The sequence below is a fragment of the Lissotriton helveticus genome (genome assembly GCF_964261635.1).
Source record: "Lissotriton helveticus chromosome 1_1 unlocalized genomic scaffold, aLisHel1.1 SUPER_1_unloc_17, whole genome shotgun sequence".
In the NCBI taxonomy this organism is placed as follows: Eukaryota; Metazoa; Chordata; class Amphibia; order Caudata; family Salamandridae; genus Lissotriton; species Lissotriton helveticus.
Window position 1 is genome coordinate 2,896,365 of NW_027611656.1, and position 18,797 is coordinate 2,915,161.

Sequence of the window (18,797 nt, forward strand, 5' to 3'; positions counted from 1 at the left end):
GGACCCAATCCAGTCTAGAGCAGTCCCCTCTATGCCGGCTTCATAGCGTCTTTGTTTCAGAGTGTCATGGTCAACCGTGTCAAAGGCAGCCGAAAGCTTCAAGAGGAGTAGTGCAGCAACCCCGTTGAGGTATACTGTATTCTTTAGGTCATCCCCGATGGCAAGGAGGGCAGATTACGTGCCTCTGCCCGGACGGAATCCCGTTTGGAAGTCTGAAAGTATATCATTTTCTTCAATGAATTTGTACACAAACGCTGCTCTTTCTATCAGTTTGCCCAGGAAAGGTTGATTTGTAGTGGGTCTGTAGTTGTCGGGGTTCAGCTGATCCAAGTGGTTTTTTTTTCAGTAAAGGGCGTATGTGTGACTTTTTGAGTTCTTCTGGAAATAGTCCGGTAGTTAAGGAATCGTTGATGATTCTTCTTACTGGAGTGGAAGCAGAGGTCCTGAGGGGGGTAAGAATAACAATTTTACAGGGGCTAAAGTCTGCGTGCATATTAGAGAGCACACTGTTGTGTAGGAGCGAAGGGGAATAAAAAAATAGGCTCATGGCGGTACAGATGTGTACAGAAGAACATAGTTTAGTAAGGGCAAAAAGCCTTTATATTGATTGGGTAAGTAAACGTATGGGGAGAAGAACAAATGGCTAGATGGGGCAAAGTGTAAGGGTGCGGGCTGCCTCCATTAGAAGAACTAGGCCTATAGCAGGAGGTCAGTAGGCCAGCTGGTACCGGTCAGGACAGCACCCCCATCCCTCTTCCTTCGGGGTCGTGACAGGGGGTGTGGTGCCGGTCTGACGTCAGGCTTAGCGGGGAGGGGAGCCAGAAATAATGAGAGCTGGATCTCTGACCCCCCACCCCTCCTGTCACTGTCCCTGACAGTCCCTGTCTGCCTCTCCTGTCAGTCACATTCCTGACCCCCTCATGTCAGTCAGCCTCCTCCTGTCAGTCCCTCCTCCTTTTAAGACCCCTCACCCCTTCCTGTCATTCCTTCCCTGATTCCTTCCCTTTTGTCAGTGCTCCTGCCTAGCAGCCTCCTCCTGTCATTCCCTCCAGTCTGCCGGATCCCTAACCCCCTGGCAGTCTGTCAGTACTCCTGCCTGACAGACTGCCCCCCTCCTAGCCTGACGGGATCTGCTTCCCTTTCATCAGGGTCATGACGGGCATACCTCCTTCCGTCCCCTGCTCTCTTTCCAAAATCAAACAATAATGGTGATAGTTGACTATACAGAAATTAAATGGTATCAGCCCCACCTGCACCTGTGAAAGCAATGCTTGCTTATATATTTGCTGTTCTGATTAGGGCTGAACAAAAGTGAAACACGCACATGCAATTGAATGAAATGTCTACTACTTCGTGCACATAACGAGCTTTGTTTGCGTCTCCAAGAGAGTTTCCAGCAGCTGCTTCAGAATTCCCAAAAAGAAAGAACAGTGTTTCCACGAGATCTCAAAGATCAGGGAATGGCGTTATACATGTCAGGAGCAGTCAGCCTGCTTTGCTGTTAAGAAAACACCGCGGCACAGATCTTTGTATCTTGAGGAACTCGTACTCAGCAAGGCAGCAGCGGACTTTGTGCAGGGTTGAAAGGGTTGGCGGCGCGCGCACCCGCACTTTTTGTACCAGAAATTTGGTTCGAATTTTGTTTGCTCACAATTGTCCCTTTTACCTCCTTTAAATTATCGTTTGCTTTTTTAATTTGTTCACTTGTTATTTTCTCCTCATGTAGCATTACTGTTCCTATTGTGAGGCCTCCGACGCCTTTGGGTAAAGTCCGTGCGAGAGAAAAACGCATCAAATAAATAAATAAATACATCTGCTGTGAACGGGGAGGGTGGGGCCCGTCTCTCTCTGGGGGGGTGTGGGCGGAGGGGCGGGGTCTGTCTGGGGGTGCATGGGTGGGGGTGTATAGCATACGCAATCCCCGCTCTGTGATTGGCCATTTCAGGGTCCACACCTGTCCGGCCCCTCAAGGGCTGACAGCAGAGCCCCCCCCCTCCACTCCACTCCGACCTCCGGGGTGTCCGGGCGCTCTGCACTCTAGCGCCTTCAAGCTGCTGCCACCGACCCGAACATAGTGAGGGGCCCAGAGAGAGGGGGCACTGACCGTCCGGCACTGCTGAGTGAGCACCCCCCCTCCACTCCAGCCCCCCCCACCCCCTCATCCACTCTGCCTCCCCCCCACCCCCTCCACTCCGACCTCACCGCCGTGTGTCTAAGCGCTCTGCTCTCTAGCGCCTTGAAAGAGCTTCTATTCGCTGACCTGTATCTAGTGAGGGGCGCAGAGAGAGGACCCCCGGGAGAGGGGGCTCTGACCGTCCGAAGAGGGCACAGAGCACGGGTGAGTGAGCACCCCCCCACCTCCTTCACTCTGGCTCCCCGCCGTGGTGTCCAGGCGCTACGCACTCTAGCGCCTTGAAGCTGCCGTTGACCTGCACCTAGCAGGGGCTAAGAGGCCCCCTCCTGGGAGAGGGGGCACGGACAGAGGAGGTCTCAGGGCTCGGGTGAGTGAGCACCCCCCCTTGTGCAGCGCTCTCTGCAGAGCCTGAGCCTCGAGGTGCTAGCTCCTCTCTAGGGCGCCCACGTGTCTCGCTGATGCACTCAGACGGCGGGGGGGGGGGGGGGCGGGGGGAGGGGCTGGACGCATAGCACCAAGACAGACAGCAGCATCCGCAGCGCCTGCTGATGATGGAGGGGGAGGGGGGATGAGCCCCGCCCCCCAGCACCAGACGGGAATTTCAGTTAAATCTCAATCTGCCTCTTTATGGATCCGCTCTTTGTAGCGCAAAGAAGCGATGGATGCATGAGGCGCCTCATGGACTGCAAAGAACAAGAGCAGCTTCGACCCCCCCCCGTCCCCCAACCCCTCTCTCTGTCTCTCCCTTTCTTCTCCCTCTCGCCCTCTCTCTCTCCATCTCTCTCTCTCTCTTTCTCTCTCTTTCATCTCTCTCTCCCTCTCTCTCGCTCTCTCTCTCTCTCATCTCTCTCTCTCTCTCTCTCGCTCTCTCTCTCGCTCTCTCTGTCTCGCTCTCTCTCTCTCTCTCTCTCTTTCTCTCTCTTTCATCTCTCTCTCTCTCTCTCTCGCTCTCTCTCTCTCTCATCTCTCTCTCTCTCTCTCTCGCTCTCTCTCTCGCTCTCTCTGTCTCGCTCTCTCTCTCTCTCTCTCTCTCTTTCTCTATCTCTCTCAGGGTTTCTTTCTCCCTCCTACCCCTTTTTCTTCTTCTTCTCTCTCTCTAGCTCTCTCTCTCTCTCTCGTAGGTTTTCAGTCTCCCTCCATCCCCTGTCTATTCTCTCGCCCTACCCCTCTCTGTCTCTCTCTCTCCCTCCTTATGTCTTTGTCTCTCTGTATCTGGCTCTCCCTCTCTCTATCTCTATCTCAGGGTTTCTGTCTCCCTCCTGCCCCCCTCTCTCTCTCTTGCTCTCTCTCCCCCTCCCTCCCCCTCTATCTCTCTCTCCCTCTCTCGCCCCCTCGCTCTACCCCTCTCTCTATCCATCTCTCTCCCTCTCTCGCCCCCTCTCTCTATCCTTCTCTCACTTCTTGCTCCCTCCCTCCCTCACTCAGGTTCTCTATCTACATCCTGCCCTCTCTCTCTCTCCCTCCCTCTTTCTCCCATCTCTCTCTCCCCATCTCCCCATCTCTCCCTCTCTCTATCCCTCTCACCCTCTCTCTCTCTGTCTCTCAGGTTCTCTATCTACATCCTGCCCTCTGTTGGACTTGGGCCTTCTGGCAGGTTCACCCCTGAACTTTTTGCCTAGTGTTAATAAATAAGTATAGTGATTTCTGGTCTTGGCGCACTTTGACACTGTGGCGCAGTGTAAAGTGCGTGCGCTCCCTGAGTGCGTGCGTGAGATAGGCCTGCCCTCCCATAGGAATGCATGGGGAATGTATGTGTCCCTGGTAGTTCCTGATGCGTGGGGTGTACAGGCTTGAGTCTGGTATGTGTGAACTCGTGAGAGTGAATGCTGCGCAATGGTATGTGCGGCTTGTATGTGTCTAGTGGGGAAGTGCTACTTCTAGACATGGCTGTGTATGTGCTGTGAAGGTGCTGGCGTGTGATTGGCTGGAGCTGGCTGGGATGCCAGGCTCCATGAGTCATGATGAGTCTGCCCGGTGGTGAGTGTGGAGATTAGCATGCTGATGGCTGGGGAGGAGTGTACCTGTGTCCTGAATAAGGCTGGGTTTTCCCCTGACAATGCTGACTCCGCCCCCCTGTGGTGTGACTGATGACCCTAGCCCTGCCAGTGAATGAAAAGGGTGAATGAGCACATCAACAGTGCTCACCAACCAGCTACGACTGGTTTCTCCCCTCACCCTGTGCCAGAACAAAGGAATGTGGTGTATAAAAATGGGGCTGTGTCCCCACAGAAGTTGTTCTCTTCGGAGGAGTTTGGTCCGAAGCCTTGCAGCCCCCCTTGAGTCCCGGTCCCGAGATGGGGGACCGGGTGAAGATGAGAGAGAGCGCGGGCGGGGCTCCCATGAGGTGAGGGAGAGCCCCGGCAGACTGCTGCCAGAAGACTACGTCCCCCGCCGCCTCCGGAGAGCAGCCGGTGAGTAGGGCTGCCCCGGGGGGGGGGGGGGTGAGAGTGCGCGAGGGCTCCCACGGCCCACAGTAGTTGTTCTTCAAGCCTAGAGGGCTCAGTGGGGGCATAACGTTTTCTTCGGGGTCCGTGCGCTCCGCAATATGAGAGGTGCCTTCAGGGCGGCCCCGGATGGTAGAGGGCCGCCCCAACGTTTCCCCAGGGCACAGTATCTATTTGAAGGGCCCGAGGAGCCTGTGCTGAGCCCCGTGGCTCCAACGTGTTGGGAAATTGTATTTACTGCAGAGCCTGAGGGCTCCCACGCTGGGCAGTAGTGTGTCTTGAGCCTAGATGGCTCCAACCAGGGGCATAGTTGTTTTCAGAGCCAGAGGGCTCCCAAAAATGCACCGGTGTGTGCAGAGCCTAGAGGGCTCCAACGATGGGCAAGTGATGTTCTAGAACCCAGAGGGCTCCCACAGTTGATGCAGTTTTGTTCCTGAGGGGCCAGTGAGGGCCCCTGTCGCAGATTTGCTTTCCAGCTGCCCAGCAAGTAGTGGGCAGCTGCACCGTGTAGGTCTTGCTTTTCTACGGACATGTACTGTGAACTTAGGAGTGAGACGCACTCCTTCCTCCCTGGCCTTTTCCCAGCTGCGCAGCACTTAGTGCCAGCTGCAGCGTTTAGGCCCCCTGTTCTGTCCCTCAGCTGCCTAGCACTTTGTGGGCAGCTGCCACGTTTAGGTCTTGGCGCAGTGGCGCAATCTGGACCCTGGACCTTTGATGTAAGTTCTGTGTTAACGTGATTTATGCGAAGTGTTCTTTGCTGCACCTCTGAATGTGTTGTTGATGCATCATGTGCCTTGTTCCTTACACCTCTGAATGTATGTTGATGCATCATGTGTTTTGTCCCCAGGTCTAGGCCCCTACTTGTATTGTGATACTTAGGTGGTTTTTCTCCTAGTGCAGGTGGTGCTAGTGAGGTCCTGGTTACCAGTGATTACTGGTTGTGTACTACAGTGATTTTTATATTCTATGTGCTATGTTCTAAAAGTGTTACTTCTAAAAGTGCTGATTCCTGACAGTGGTCCAGGTGGCCCTGTCTTGTACATATCCCCTGTAAATTCTGCCCGTGCCTGTTGGCACATTGTAAAGTGTGTGTTTTCATCTAATGTGTTTTGGTGTAATACAAAGGCTATTTTTTATATAACCTTGTGTGGAGTTTCCTTTGTGGTGGGCCTTTGGGTGTTGTTGCTGGGGTGCGTGCGCAAATACTTAACTCACATCGCCTCCAAGTTTAGCCTTGCTGCTCGCGCCACGTTACCTAGAGGGTGAGCAGGGGTTATCTTGGCGTGTAACTCCCTTGCCCTGACTTAGGAGTGGTGGTCTCTGACTGACTTTGGCGAAAGCCCTGGCCAGCCAGGGATCCCATTTCTAACACCCTCTCTCTCACTTCTCTCTTTATCTCTCAGGGCCCTTTCTTTTACTTGCTCACTGAATTATTGTTCCTGCAGCCGGCTCCCTCTCGTGTTCTGGTTGTGTGTAAAGCAAATCTGTGCCTCTTGGGTGCACCGCAGCGCTATAGTGCAGGACTGTCCAGACAGGGAGAGGCCTTCATTTGGCTGGTGAATGCTCCGATGAGTCGGTGGGAGTTTGCACTAATGTTACTGTGTGAGGTGAATGTGTCACAGGTACAGAGGGTCACACCTGGTATCTGCACTGACTCGCCTCACCATCTCCTGTGTGAGGTGAATGTGCCACGGTACAGAGGGTCACACCTGGTGTCTGCACTAACTCGCCTCGCCATCTCCTGTGTGAGGTGAATGTGCCACGGTACAGAGGGTCACACCTGGTGTCTGAACTAACTCGCCTCACCATCTCCTGTGTGAGGTGAGTGTGTCACAGGTACAGAGGGTCACACCTGGTATCTGGACTGACTCGCCTCACCATCTCCTGTGTGAGGTGAATGTGTCACAGTACAGAGGGTCACACCTGGTATCTGCACTGACTCGCCTCACTATCTCCTGTGTGAGGTGAGTGTGTCACAGGTACAGAGGGTCACACCTGGTATCTGCACTGACTCGCCTCACCATCTCCTGTGTGAGGTAAATGTGTCACAGGTACAGAGGGTCACACCAGGTGTCTGCACTGACTCGCTTCACCATCTCCAGTGTGAGGTGAATGTGCCACGGTACAGAGGGTCACACCTGGTGTCTGCACTAACTCGCCTCACCATCTCCTGTGTGAGGTGAATGTGCCACAGTACAGAGGGTCACAACAGGTGTCTGCACTGACTCCCCTCACCATCTCCTGTGTGAGGTGAATGTGCCACAGTACAGAGGGTCACACCAGGTGTCTGCACTGACTCGCTTCACCATCTCCAGTGTGAGGTGAATGTGCCACGGTACAGAGGGTCACAACTGGTGTCTGCACTAACTCGCCTCACCATCTCCTGTGTGAGGTGAGTGTGTCACAGGTACAGAGGGTCACACCTGGTATCTGCACTGACTCCCCTCACCATCTCCTGTGTGAGGTGAATGTGTCACAGTACAGAGGGTCACACCTGGTATCTGCACTGACTCGCCTCACCATCTCCTGTGTGAGGTGAGTGTGTCACAAGTACAGAGGGTCACACCTGGTATCTGCACTGACTCGCCTCACCATCTCCTGTGTGAGGTGAATGTGTCACAGGTACAGAGGGTCACACCAGGTGTCTGCACTGACTCGCTTCACCATGTCCAGTGTGAGGTGAATGTGCCACGGTACAGAGGGTCACACCTGGTGTCTGCACTAACTCGCCTCACCATCTCCTGTGTGAGGTGAATGTGTCACTTACAGAGGGTCACACCAGGTGTCTGCACTGACTCGCTTCACCATCTCCAGTGTGAGGTGAATGTGCCACGGTACAGAGGGTCACACCTGGTGTCTGCACTAACTCGCCTCACCATCTCCTGTGTGAGGTGAATGTGCCACAGTACAGAGGGTCAAACCAGGTGTCTGCACTGACTCCCCTCACCATCTCCTGTGTGAGGTGAATGTGCCACAGTACAGAGGGTCACACCTGGTGCCTGCACTGACTCGCTTCACCATCTCCAGTGTGAGGTGAATGTGCAACGGTACAGAGGGTCACACCTGGTGTCTGCACTAACTCGCCTCACCATCTCCTGTGTGAGGTGAGTGTGTCACAGGTACAGAGGGTCACACCTGGTATCTGCACTGACTCGCCTCACCATCTCCTGTGTGAGGTGAATGTGTCACAGTACAGAGGGTCACACCTGGTATCTGCACTGACTCGCCTCGCCATCTCCTGTGTGAGGTGAGTGTGTCACAGGTACAGAGGGTCACACCTGGTATCTGCACTGACTCGCCTCACCATCTCCTGTGTGAGGTGAATGTGTCACAGGTACAGAGGGTTACACCAGGTGTCTGCACTGACTCGCTTCACCATGTCCAGTGTGAGGTGAATGTGCCACGGTACAGAGGGTCACACCTGGTGTCTGCACTAACTCGCCTCACCATCTCCTGTGTGAGGTGAATGTGTCATGTACAGAGGGTCACACCAGGTGTCTGCACTGGCTCGCCTCACCATCTCCTGTGTGAGGTGAATGTGCCACGGTACAGAGGGTCACACCTGGTGTCTGCACTATCTCGCCTCACCATCTCCTGTGTGAGGTGAATGTGCCACGGTGCAGAGGGTCACACCTGGTGTCTGCACTAACTCGCCTCACCATCTCCTGTGTGAGGTGAATGTGCCACGGTACAGAGGGTCACACCTGGTGTCTGCACTAACTCTCCTCACCATCTCCTGGGTGAGGTGAATGTGCCATGGTACAGAGGGTCACACTGGGTGTCTGCACTGACTCCCCTCACCATCTCCTGGGTGAGGTGAATGTGTCACGGTACAGAGGGTCACACCTGGTGTCTGCACTAACTCTCCTCACCATCTCCTGTGTGAGGTGAATGTATCACGTACAGAGGGTCACACCTGGTGTCTGCACTAACTCTCCTCACCATCTCCTGGGTGAGGTGAATGTGTCACGGTACAGAGGGTCACACCTGGTGTCTGCACTAACTCTCCTCACCATCTCCTGTGTGAGGTGAATGTATCACGTACAGAGGGTCACACCTGGTGTCTGCATTAACTCGCCTTACCATCTCCTGTGTGAGGTGAATGTGCCACGGTACAGAAGGTCACACCTGGTGTCTGCACTAACTCGCCTCGCCATCTCCTGTGTGAGGTGAATGTGCCACGGTACAGAGGGTCACACCAGGTGTCTGCACTGACTCCCCTCACCATCTCCTGTGTGAGGTGAATGTGCCACGGTACAGAGGGTCACACCAGGTGACTGCACTGACTCGCCTCACCATCTCCTGTGTGAGGTGAATGTGCCACAGTACAGAGGGTCACACCAGGTGTCTGCACTGACTCGCTTCACCATCTCCAGTGTGAGGTGAATGTGCCACGGTACAGAGGGTCACACCTGGTGTCTGCACTAACTCGCCTCACCATCTCCTATGTGAGGTGAATGTGCCACGGTACAGAGGGTCACACCTGGTGTCTGCACTAACTCGCTTTGCCATCTCCTGTGTGAGGTGAATGTGTCACGGTACAGAGGGTCACACCAGGTGTCTGCACTGGCTCGCCTTGCCATCTCCTGTTTGAGGTGAATGTGTCACGGTACAGAGGGTCACACCAGGTATCTGCACTGACACGCCTCACCATTTCCTGTGTGAGGTGATTGTGCCACAGTACAGAGGGTCACACCAGGTGTCTGCACTGACTCGCCTCACCATCTCCTGTGTGAGGTGAATGTGCCACGGTACAGAGGGTCACACCTGGTGTCTGCACTGACTCACATCACCATCTCCTGTGTGAGGTGAATGTGTCACGGTACAGAGGGTCACACCAGGTGTCTGCACTGGCTCGCCTCGCCATCTCTTGTTTGAGGTGAATGTGTCACAGTACACAGTACTGACTCGCTTCACCATCTCCTGTTTGAGGTGAATGTGCCACAGTACAGAGGGTCACACCAGGTGCCTGCACTGACTCGCCTCACCATCTCCTGTTTGAGGTGAATGTGCCACAGTACAGAGGGTCACACCAGGTGTCTGCACTGACCTGCCTCACCATCTCCTGTGTGAGGTGAATGTGCCACAGTACAAAGGGTCACACCAGGTGTCTGCACTGACTCCCCTCACCATCTCCTGTTTGAGGTGAATGTGCCACAGTACAGATGGTCACGCCAGGTTTCTGCACTGACTCGCCTCACCATCTCCTGTGTGAGGTGAATGTGCCACAGTACAGAGGGTCACACCAGGTGTCTGCACTGACTTGCCTCGCCATCTCCTGTGTGAGGTGAATGTGTCACGGTACAGAGGGTCACACCGGGTGTCTGCACTGACTCTCCTCACCATATCCTGTGTGAGGTGAATGTACCACTCTAGAGAGGGTCACACCAGGTGTCTGCACTGACTCGCCTCTCCATCTCCTGTGTGAGGTGAATGTGTCACGGTACAGAGGGTCACATCGGGTGTCTGCACTGACTCTCCTCACCATATCCTGTGTGAGGTGAATGTACCACGCTACAGAGGGTCACACCAGGTGTCTGCACTGACTCGCCTCACATCTCCTGAGTGAGGTGAATGTGTCACGGTACAGAGGGTCAAACCAGGTGTCTGTTTTGACTCACATCACCATCTCCTGTGTGAGGTGAATTTTTCACGGTACAGCGGGTCACACCAGGTGTCTGCACTGACTTGCCTCACATCTCCTGTGTGAGATGAATGTGTCACGGCACAGAGGGTCACACCAGGTGTCTGCACTGACTCGCCTCACCATCTCCTGTGTGAGGTGAATTTACCACGCTACAGAGGGTCACACCAGGTGTCTACACTGACTCGCCTCACATCTCCTGAGTGAGGTGAATGTGTCACGGTACAGAGGGTCACACCAGTGTCTGCTTTGACTCACATCACCATCTCCTGTGTGAAGTGAATGTGCCATGGTACAGAGGGTCACACCTGGTGTCTGCACTAACTCGCCTCACCATCTCCTGTGTGAGGTGAATGTGCCACGGTACAGAGGGTCACACCAGGTGTCTGCACTGACTCTGCTCACCATCTCCTGTGTGAGGTGAATGTGCCACGGTACAGAGGGTCACACCAGGTGTCTGCACTAACTTGCCTTGCCATCTCCTGTGTGAGGTGAATGTGGCGCAGTACAGAGGGTCAAACCTGGTGTCTGCACTAACTCTCCTCACCATCTCCTGTGTGAGGTGAATGTGTCACGGTACAGAGGGTCACACCAGGTGTCTGCACTGGCTCGCCTCGCCATCTCCTGTTTGAGGTGAATGTGTCACGGTACAGAGGGTCACACCAGGTGTCTGCACTGGCTCGCCTCGCCATCTCCTGTTTGAGGTGAATGTGTCACGGTACAGAGGGTCACACCAGGTGTCTGCACTGACTCGCTTCGCCATCTCCCCGTGTGAGGTGAATGTATCACGGCACAGAGGGTCCCACCTGGTGTCTGCACTGACTTGCCTCACCATCTCCTGTGTGAGGTGAATGTGCCATGGTACAGAGGGTCACACCAGGTGTCTGCACTAACTCTCCTCAACATCTCCTGTGTGAGGCGAATGTGTCACGGTACAGAGGGTCACACCAGGTGTCTACACTGACTCGCCTCACCATCGCCTGTGTGAGGTGAATGTGCCACGGTACAGAGGGTCACACCAGGTATCTGCACTGACTCGCTTCACCATCTCTAGTGTGAGGTGAATGTGTCACGGTACAGAGGGTCACAACAGGTGTCTGCACTGACTCTCCTCGTCATCTCCTGTGTGAGGTGAATGTGTCACGGTACAGAGGATCACACCAGGAGTCTGCATTGGCTCGCCTCACCATCTCCTGTGTGAGGTGAATGTGTCACGGTACAGAGGGTCACACAGGGTGTCTGCACTGACTCGAATCACCGTCTCCTGTGTGAGGTGAATGTGGCGCAGTACAGAGGATCACACCAGGTGTCTGCACTGACTCGCCTCACCATCTCCTGTGTGAGGTGAATGTGCCACAGTACAGAGGGTCACACCTGGTGTCTGCACTGACTCACATCACCATCTCCTGTGTGAGGTGAATGTGTCACGGTACAGAGGGTCACACCAAGTGTCTGCACTGACTCGCCTCGCCATCTCCTGTGTGAGTTGAATGTGTCACGGTACAGAGGGTCACACCAGGTGTCTGCTCTGACTCACATCACCATCTCCTGTGTGAGGTGAATGTGTCCCGGTACAGAGGGTCACACCAGGTGTCTGCACTGACTCGCCTCGCTATCTCCTGTGTGAGGTGAATGTGTCACGGTACAGAGGATCACACCAGGTGTCTGCACTGACTCCCCTCACCATCTCGAGTGTGAGGTGAATGTGCCACGGTACAGAGGGTCACACCAGGTGTCTGCACTGACTCGCCTCACCATCTCCTGTGTGAGGTGAATGTGCCACGGTACAGAGGGTCACACCTGGTGTCTGAACTGACACACATCACCATCTCCTGTGTGAGGTGAATGTGTCACGGTACAGAGGGTCACACCAGGTGTCTGCACTGGCTCGCCTCGCCATCTCTTGTTTGAGGTGAATGTGTCACAGTACAGAGGGTCACACCAGGTATCTGCACCGACTCGCCTCACCATCTCCTGTGTGAGGTGAATGTGCCACAGTACAGAGGGTCACACCAGGTGTCTGCACTGACTCCCCTCACCATCTCCTGTTTGAGGTGAATGTGCCACAGTATAGAGGGTCACACCAGGTGTCTGCACTGACTCGCCTCACCATCTCCTGTGTGAGGTGAATGTGCCACGGTACAGAGGGTCACACCTGGTGTCAGCACTGACCCACATCACCATCTCCTGTGTGAGGTGAATGTACCACAGTACAGAGGGTCACACCAGGTGTCTGCACTGACTCCCCTCACCATCTCCTGTTTGAGGTGAATGTGCCACAGTACAGAGGGTCACACTAGGTGTCTGCACTGACTCGCCTCACCATCTCCTGTGTGAGGTGAATGTGCCACAGTACAGAGGGTCATACCGGGTGTCTGCACTGACTCTCCTCACCCTATCCTGTGTGAGGTGAATGTACCACTCTACAGAGGGTCACACCAGGTGTCAGCACTGACTCGCCTCTCCATATCCTGTGTGAGGTGAATGTGTCACGGTACAGAGGGTCACATCGGGTGTCTGCACTGACTCTCCTCACCATATCCTGTGTGAGGTGAATGTACCACGCTACAGAGGGTCACACCAGGTGTCTGCACTGACTCGCCTCACATCTCCTGAGTGAGGTGAACGTGTCACGGTACAGAGGGTCACACCAGGTGTCTGCATTGACTCACATCACCATCTCCTGTGTGAGGTGAATGTGTCACGGTACAGAGGGTCACACAAGGTGTCTGCACTGACTCGCCTCACATCTCCTGTGTGAGATGAATGTGTCACGGCACAGAGGGTCACACCAGGTGTCTGCACTGACTCGCCTCACCATCTCCTGTGTGAGGTGAATGTACCACGCTACAGAGGGTCACACCGGTGTCTGCACTGACCCGCCTCACATCTCCTGAGTGAGGTGAATGTGTCACGGTACAGAGGGTCACACCAGGTGTCTGCTTTGACTCACATCACCATCTCCTGTGTGAAGTGAATGTGCCATGGTACAGAGGGTCACACCTGGTGTCTGCACTGACTCACATCCCCATCTCCTGTGTGAGGTGAATGTGCCACGGTACAGAGGGTCACACCTGGTGTCAGCACTGACTCACATCACCATCTCCTGTGTGAGGTGAATATACCACAGTACAGAGGGTCACACCAGGTGTCTGCACTGACTCCCCTCACCATCTCCTGTTTGAGGTGAATGTGCCACAGTACAGAGGGTCACACTAGGTGTCTGCTCAGACTCGCCTCACCATCTCCTGTGTGAGGTGAATGTGCCACAGTACAGAGGGTCACACCAGGTGTCTGCACTGACTCGCCTCTCCATCTCCTGTGTGAGGAGAATGTGTCACGGTACAGAGGGTCACACCAGGTGTCTGCACTGACTCGCCTCTCCATCTCCTGTGTGAGGAGAATGTGTCACGGTACAGAGGGTCATACCGGGTGTCTGCACTGACTCTCCTCACCATATCCTGTGTGAGGTGAATGTACCACTCTACAGAGGGTCACACCAGGTGTCTGCACTGACTCGCCTCTCCATCTCCTGTGTGAGGTGAAAGTGTCACGGTACAGAGGGTCACATCGGGTGTCTGCACTGACTCTCCTCACCATATCCTGTGTGAGGTGAATGTACCACGCTACAGAGGGTCACACCAGGTGTCTGCACTGACTCGCCTCACATCTCCTGAGTGAGGTGAACGTGTCACGGTACAGAGGGTCACACCAGGTGTCTGCATTGACTCACATCACCATCTCCTGTGTGAGGTGAATGTGTCACAGTACAGAGGGTCACACAAGGTGTCTGCACTGACTCGCCTCACATCTCCTGTGTGAGATGAATGTGTCACGGCACAGAGGGTCACACCAGATGTCTGCACTGACTCGCCTCACCATCTCCTGTGTGAGGTGAATGTGTCACGGTACAGAGGGTCACACCAGGTGTCTGCTTTTACTCACATCACCATCTCCTGTGTGAAGTGAATGTGCCATGGTACAGAGGGTCACACCTGGTGTCTGCACTAACTCGCCACGTCATCTCCTTTGTGAGGTGAATGTGTCATGGAACAGAGGGTCACACCTGGTGTCTGCACTGACTCGCCTCGCCATCTCCTGTGTGAGGTGATTGTGTCACGGTACAGAGGGTCACACCTGGTGTCTGCACTAACTCACCTCACCATCTCCTGTGTGAGGTGAATGTGCCACGGTAGAGAGGGTCACACCAGATGTCTGCACTGTCTCGCCTCATCATCTCCTGTGTGAGGTGAATGTGCCACGGTACAGAGGGTCACAGCAGGTGTCTGCACTGACTCTGCTCACTTCTCCTGTGTGAGGTGAATATGACACGGTACAGAGGGTCACATCAGGTGTCTTCACTAACTTGCCTTGCCATCTCCTGTGTGAGGTGAATGTGCCACAGTACAGAGGGTCACACCAGGTGTCTGCACTGACTCCCCTCACCATCTCCTGTTTGAGGTGAATGTGCCATAGTATAGAGGGTCACACCAGGTGTCTGCACTGACTCGCCTCACCATCTCCTGTGTGAGGTGAATGTGCCACGGTACAGAGGGTCACACCTGGTGTCTGCACTGACTCACATCACCATCTCCTGTGTGAGGTGAAGGTGCCACGGTACAGAGGGTCACACCTGGTGTCTGCACTGACTCACATCACCATCTCCTGTGTGAGGTGAATGTGTCACGGTACAGAGGGTCACACCAGGTGTCTGCACTGACTCGCTTCACCATCTCCTGTTTGAGGTGAATGTGCCACAGTACAGAGGGTCACACCAGGTGTCTGCACTGACTCGCCTCACCATCTCCTGTTTGAGGTGAATGTGCCACAGTACAGAGGGTCACACCAGGTGTCTGCACTGACTCGCCTCACCATCTCCTGTGTGGGGTGAATGTGCCACAGTACAAAGGGTCACACCAGGTGTCTGCACTGACTCCCCTCACCATCTCCTGTTTGAGGTGAATGTGCCACAGTACAGAGGGTCACACCAGGTGTCTGCACTGACTCGCCCCACCATCTCCTGTGTGAGGTGAATGTGCCACAGTACAGAGGGTCACACCAGGTGTCTGCACTGACTCGCCTCTCCATCTCCTGTGTGAGGTGAATGTGTCACGGTACAGAGGGTCACACCGGGTGTCTGCACTGACTCTCCTCACCATATCCTGTGTGAGGTGAATGTACCACTCTAGAGAGGGTCACACCAGGTGTCTGCACTGACTCGCCTCACATCTCCTGAGTGAGGTGAATGTGTCACGGTACAGAGGGTCACACCAGGTGTCTGCACTGACTTGCCTCACATCTCCTGTGTGAGATGAATGTGTCACGGCACAGAGGGTCACACCAGGTGTCTGCACTGACTCGCCTCACCATCTCCTTTGTGAGGTGAATGTACCACGCTACAGAGGGTCACACCAGGTGTCTGCACTGACTCGCCACACATCTCCTGAGTGAGGTGAATGTGTCACGGTACAGAGGGTCGCACCAGGTGTCTGCTTTGACTCACATCACCATCTCCTGTGTGAAGTGAATGTGCCATGGTACAGAGGGTCACACCTGGTGTCTGCACTAACTCGCCTCACCATCTCCTGTGTGAGGTGAATGTGCCACAGTACATAGGGTCACACCAGGTGTCTGCACTGACTCGCCTTATCATCTCCTGTGTGAGGTGAATGTGCCACGGTACAGAGGGTCACACCAGGTGTCTGCACTGACTCTGCTCACCATCTCCTGTGTGAGGTGAATGTGCCACGGTACAGAGGGTCACACCAGGTGTCTGCACTAACTTGCCTCGCCATCTCCTGTGTGAGGTGAATGTGGTGCAGTACAGAGGGTCAAACCTGGTGTCTGCACTAACTCTCCTCGCCATCTCCTGTGTGAGGTGAATGTGGCGCAGTACAAAGGGTCACACCTGGTGTCTGCACTAACTCTCCTCGCCATCTCCTGTGTGAGGTGAATGTGTCACGGTACAGAGGGTCACACCAGGTGTCTGCACTGGCTCGCCTCGCCATCTCCTGTTTGAGGTGAATGTGTCACGGTACAGAGGGTCACACCAGGTATCTGCACTGACTCGCCTCGCCATCTCCCCGTGTGAGGTGAATGTATCACGGCACTGAGGGTCCCACCTGGTGTCTGCACTGACTTGCCTCACCATCTCCTGTGTGAGGTGAATGTGCCCTGGTACAGAGGGTCACACCAGGTGTCTGCACTAACTCTCCTCACCATCTCCTGTGTGAGGCGAATGTGTCACGGTACACAGGGTCACACCAGGTGTCTACACTGACTCGCCTCACCATCTCCTGTGTGAGGTGAATGTGCCGAGGTACAGAGGGTCACACCAGGTATCTGCACTGACTCGCTTCATCATCTCTAGTGTGAGGTGAATGTGTCACGGTACAGAGGGTCACAACAGGTGTCTGCACTGACTATCCTCGTCATCTCCTGTGTGAGGTAAATGTGTCACGGTACAGAGGATCACACCAGGTGTCTGCATTGGCTCGCCTCACCATCTCCTGTGTGAGGTGAATGTGTCACGGTACAGAGGGTCACACCGGGTGTCTGCACTGACTCGAATCACCGTCTCCTGTGTGAGGTGAATGTGGCGCAGTACAGAGGATCACACCAGGTGTTTGCACTGACTCGCCTCACCATCTCCTGTGTGAGGTGAATGTGCCACGGTACAGAGGGTCACACCTGGTGTCTGCACTGACTCACATCACCATCTCCTGTGTGAGGTGAATGTGTCACGGTACAGAGGGTCACACCAGGTGTCTGCACTGACTCGCCTCGCCATCTCCTGTGTGAGTTGAATGTGTCACGGTACAGAGGGTCACACCAGGTGTCTGCTCTGACTCACATCACCATCTCCTGTGTGAGGTGAATGTGTCCCGGTACAGAGGGTCACACCAGGTGTCTGCACTGACTCGCCTCGCCATCTCCTGTGTTAGGTGAATGTGTCACGGTACAGAGGATCACATCAGGTGTCTACACTGACTCGCCTCATCATCTCCTGTGTGAGGTGAATGTGCCACGTGACTTTAGTGAGGGTCAAACCGGGTGTCAGCGCTGATTCACTTCACCAACTTCCTGTGCGAGATGAATGAATCACTTTACACAGACACCGGGTGGCTCCTAACTTTACTACTCCTAAACTAAGAAAACTCCTAACTTTAATACTTTCGGTATTCACAGAAGGCGTTTAAGAGTCCTAGAGTCAGGACTCCTAACTTCTGTGAATACCGAAATGGTGGTAAGTTTAGGATTGTGTTTGAAGTTAGTTCTGTGAATCGGGCCCTTCATGTGTTTCTTAAGGTGGGTGGTTGTGTCAGTGTGAATAAAGGGAGGTCTGTAAGAGCAGGAGAATACAAGTTCACTGAACCGATGAAAGTTGTCAGAGTTGGTCATAATGTGGTAGAATTGACAGATGAGAATATGTGCAGCATGAGCAAAGTGCCCATACTGAAAAAGATATCTATGGCCTAAGAAGCATAGAACAGACAATCATGCATCCACTATGGTGGGATTCACGAAGGTGAGTATGGGTCAAGGGAATGGAAGATTGATGACACCTTTGAAATGCTCTCCCCTTTGGAGTAAGGATTATGAGATGTCCCAAATCGCCACCGATTTTAATTCCCACCCATGGTTATAGGTAACAAGTGTAGATAGGTTTTGAGGTTTATAATGTGTTATGGTAAGTTGTTTGGAAACCGTACATATGTTACTTCAACTCAAATTTGCAGAAGGGAATGTGTAATATCCTCGTGGTTTTATATGGATCTTGACATGGTGTTATATTCCATAACCTGTTAAGTTGTACACTGTCACTTTAAGTGAATGGTCTTGCTCAGCTGTCTTGATCAGCTGTCTCCTTACTTATGATGTCATCTGCTTCATGTACATGGTGGAATGTTTTGATTCAACACTTGGGAAACTGTACACTCTGGAGATGCTGGCAGATGATAAGCTGTGTAGATTTTGTCTAATAAACCTCCTCAACCTATCCACCTGACTCCTGGATTACTACATATTTTTGGCGACGCGGTTCTACACAGCTGAACCCACGCATCCACCTTCAATTCTTCAAAAAAATGTTATCCTCTTCAAACCATCTGCCATCTACCATCTTCAACTCTTCAAAGGAACTTTATTCAACTCAACCCTTCAAAGGAACATTTATTCAATTTTATTTCAACTCAACTCAAATCAATCTCTAATTTCTACTTCAACTTTCAATATGAATTTCCACTCATCTCCAGATAAGTGACTCTTTTCATTTTATTGGTCTCAGTCTCTATTCAACCTCTAAGTTGTGCCTCTTGAGCTCTGCAACCTATATATAAACAATGCTGGAGTGAGACTGCTGGAGCGAGTACATTGGCGCATGTGTTTTTGCTCAAAGCATCTCTTGTCAAAGCATCTCTTGTGCGTGTTTGTTTATCAAGGAGCGAGCGAGTGACCTTTCCTATATTGGAGTCCCGACGTGCTCGTTTTCCAACATTTGTGTGAAACAGCACTGAGTTTTGAACATTTCCAGCGTCTATGTGAGCCAGCGCTGAGTGGCTCGAGCGGTGTTCTC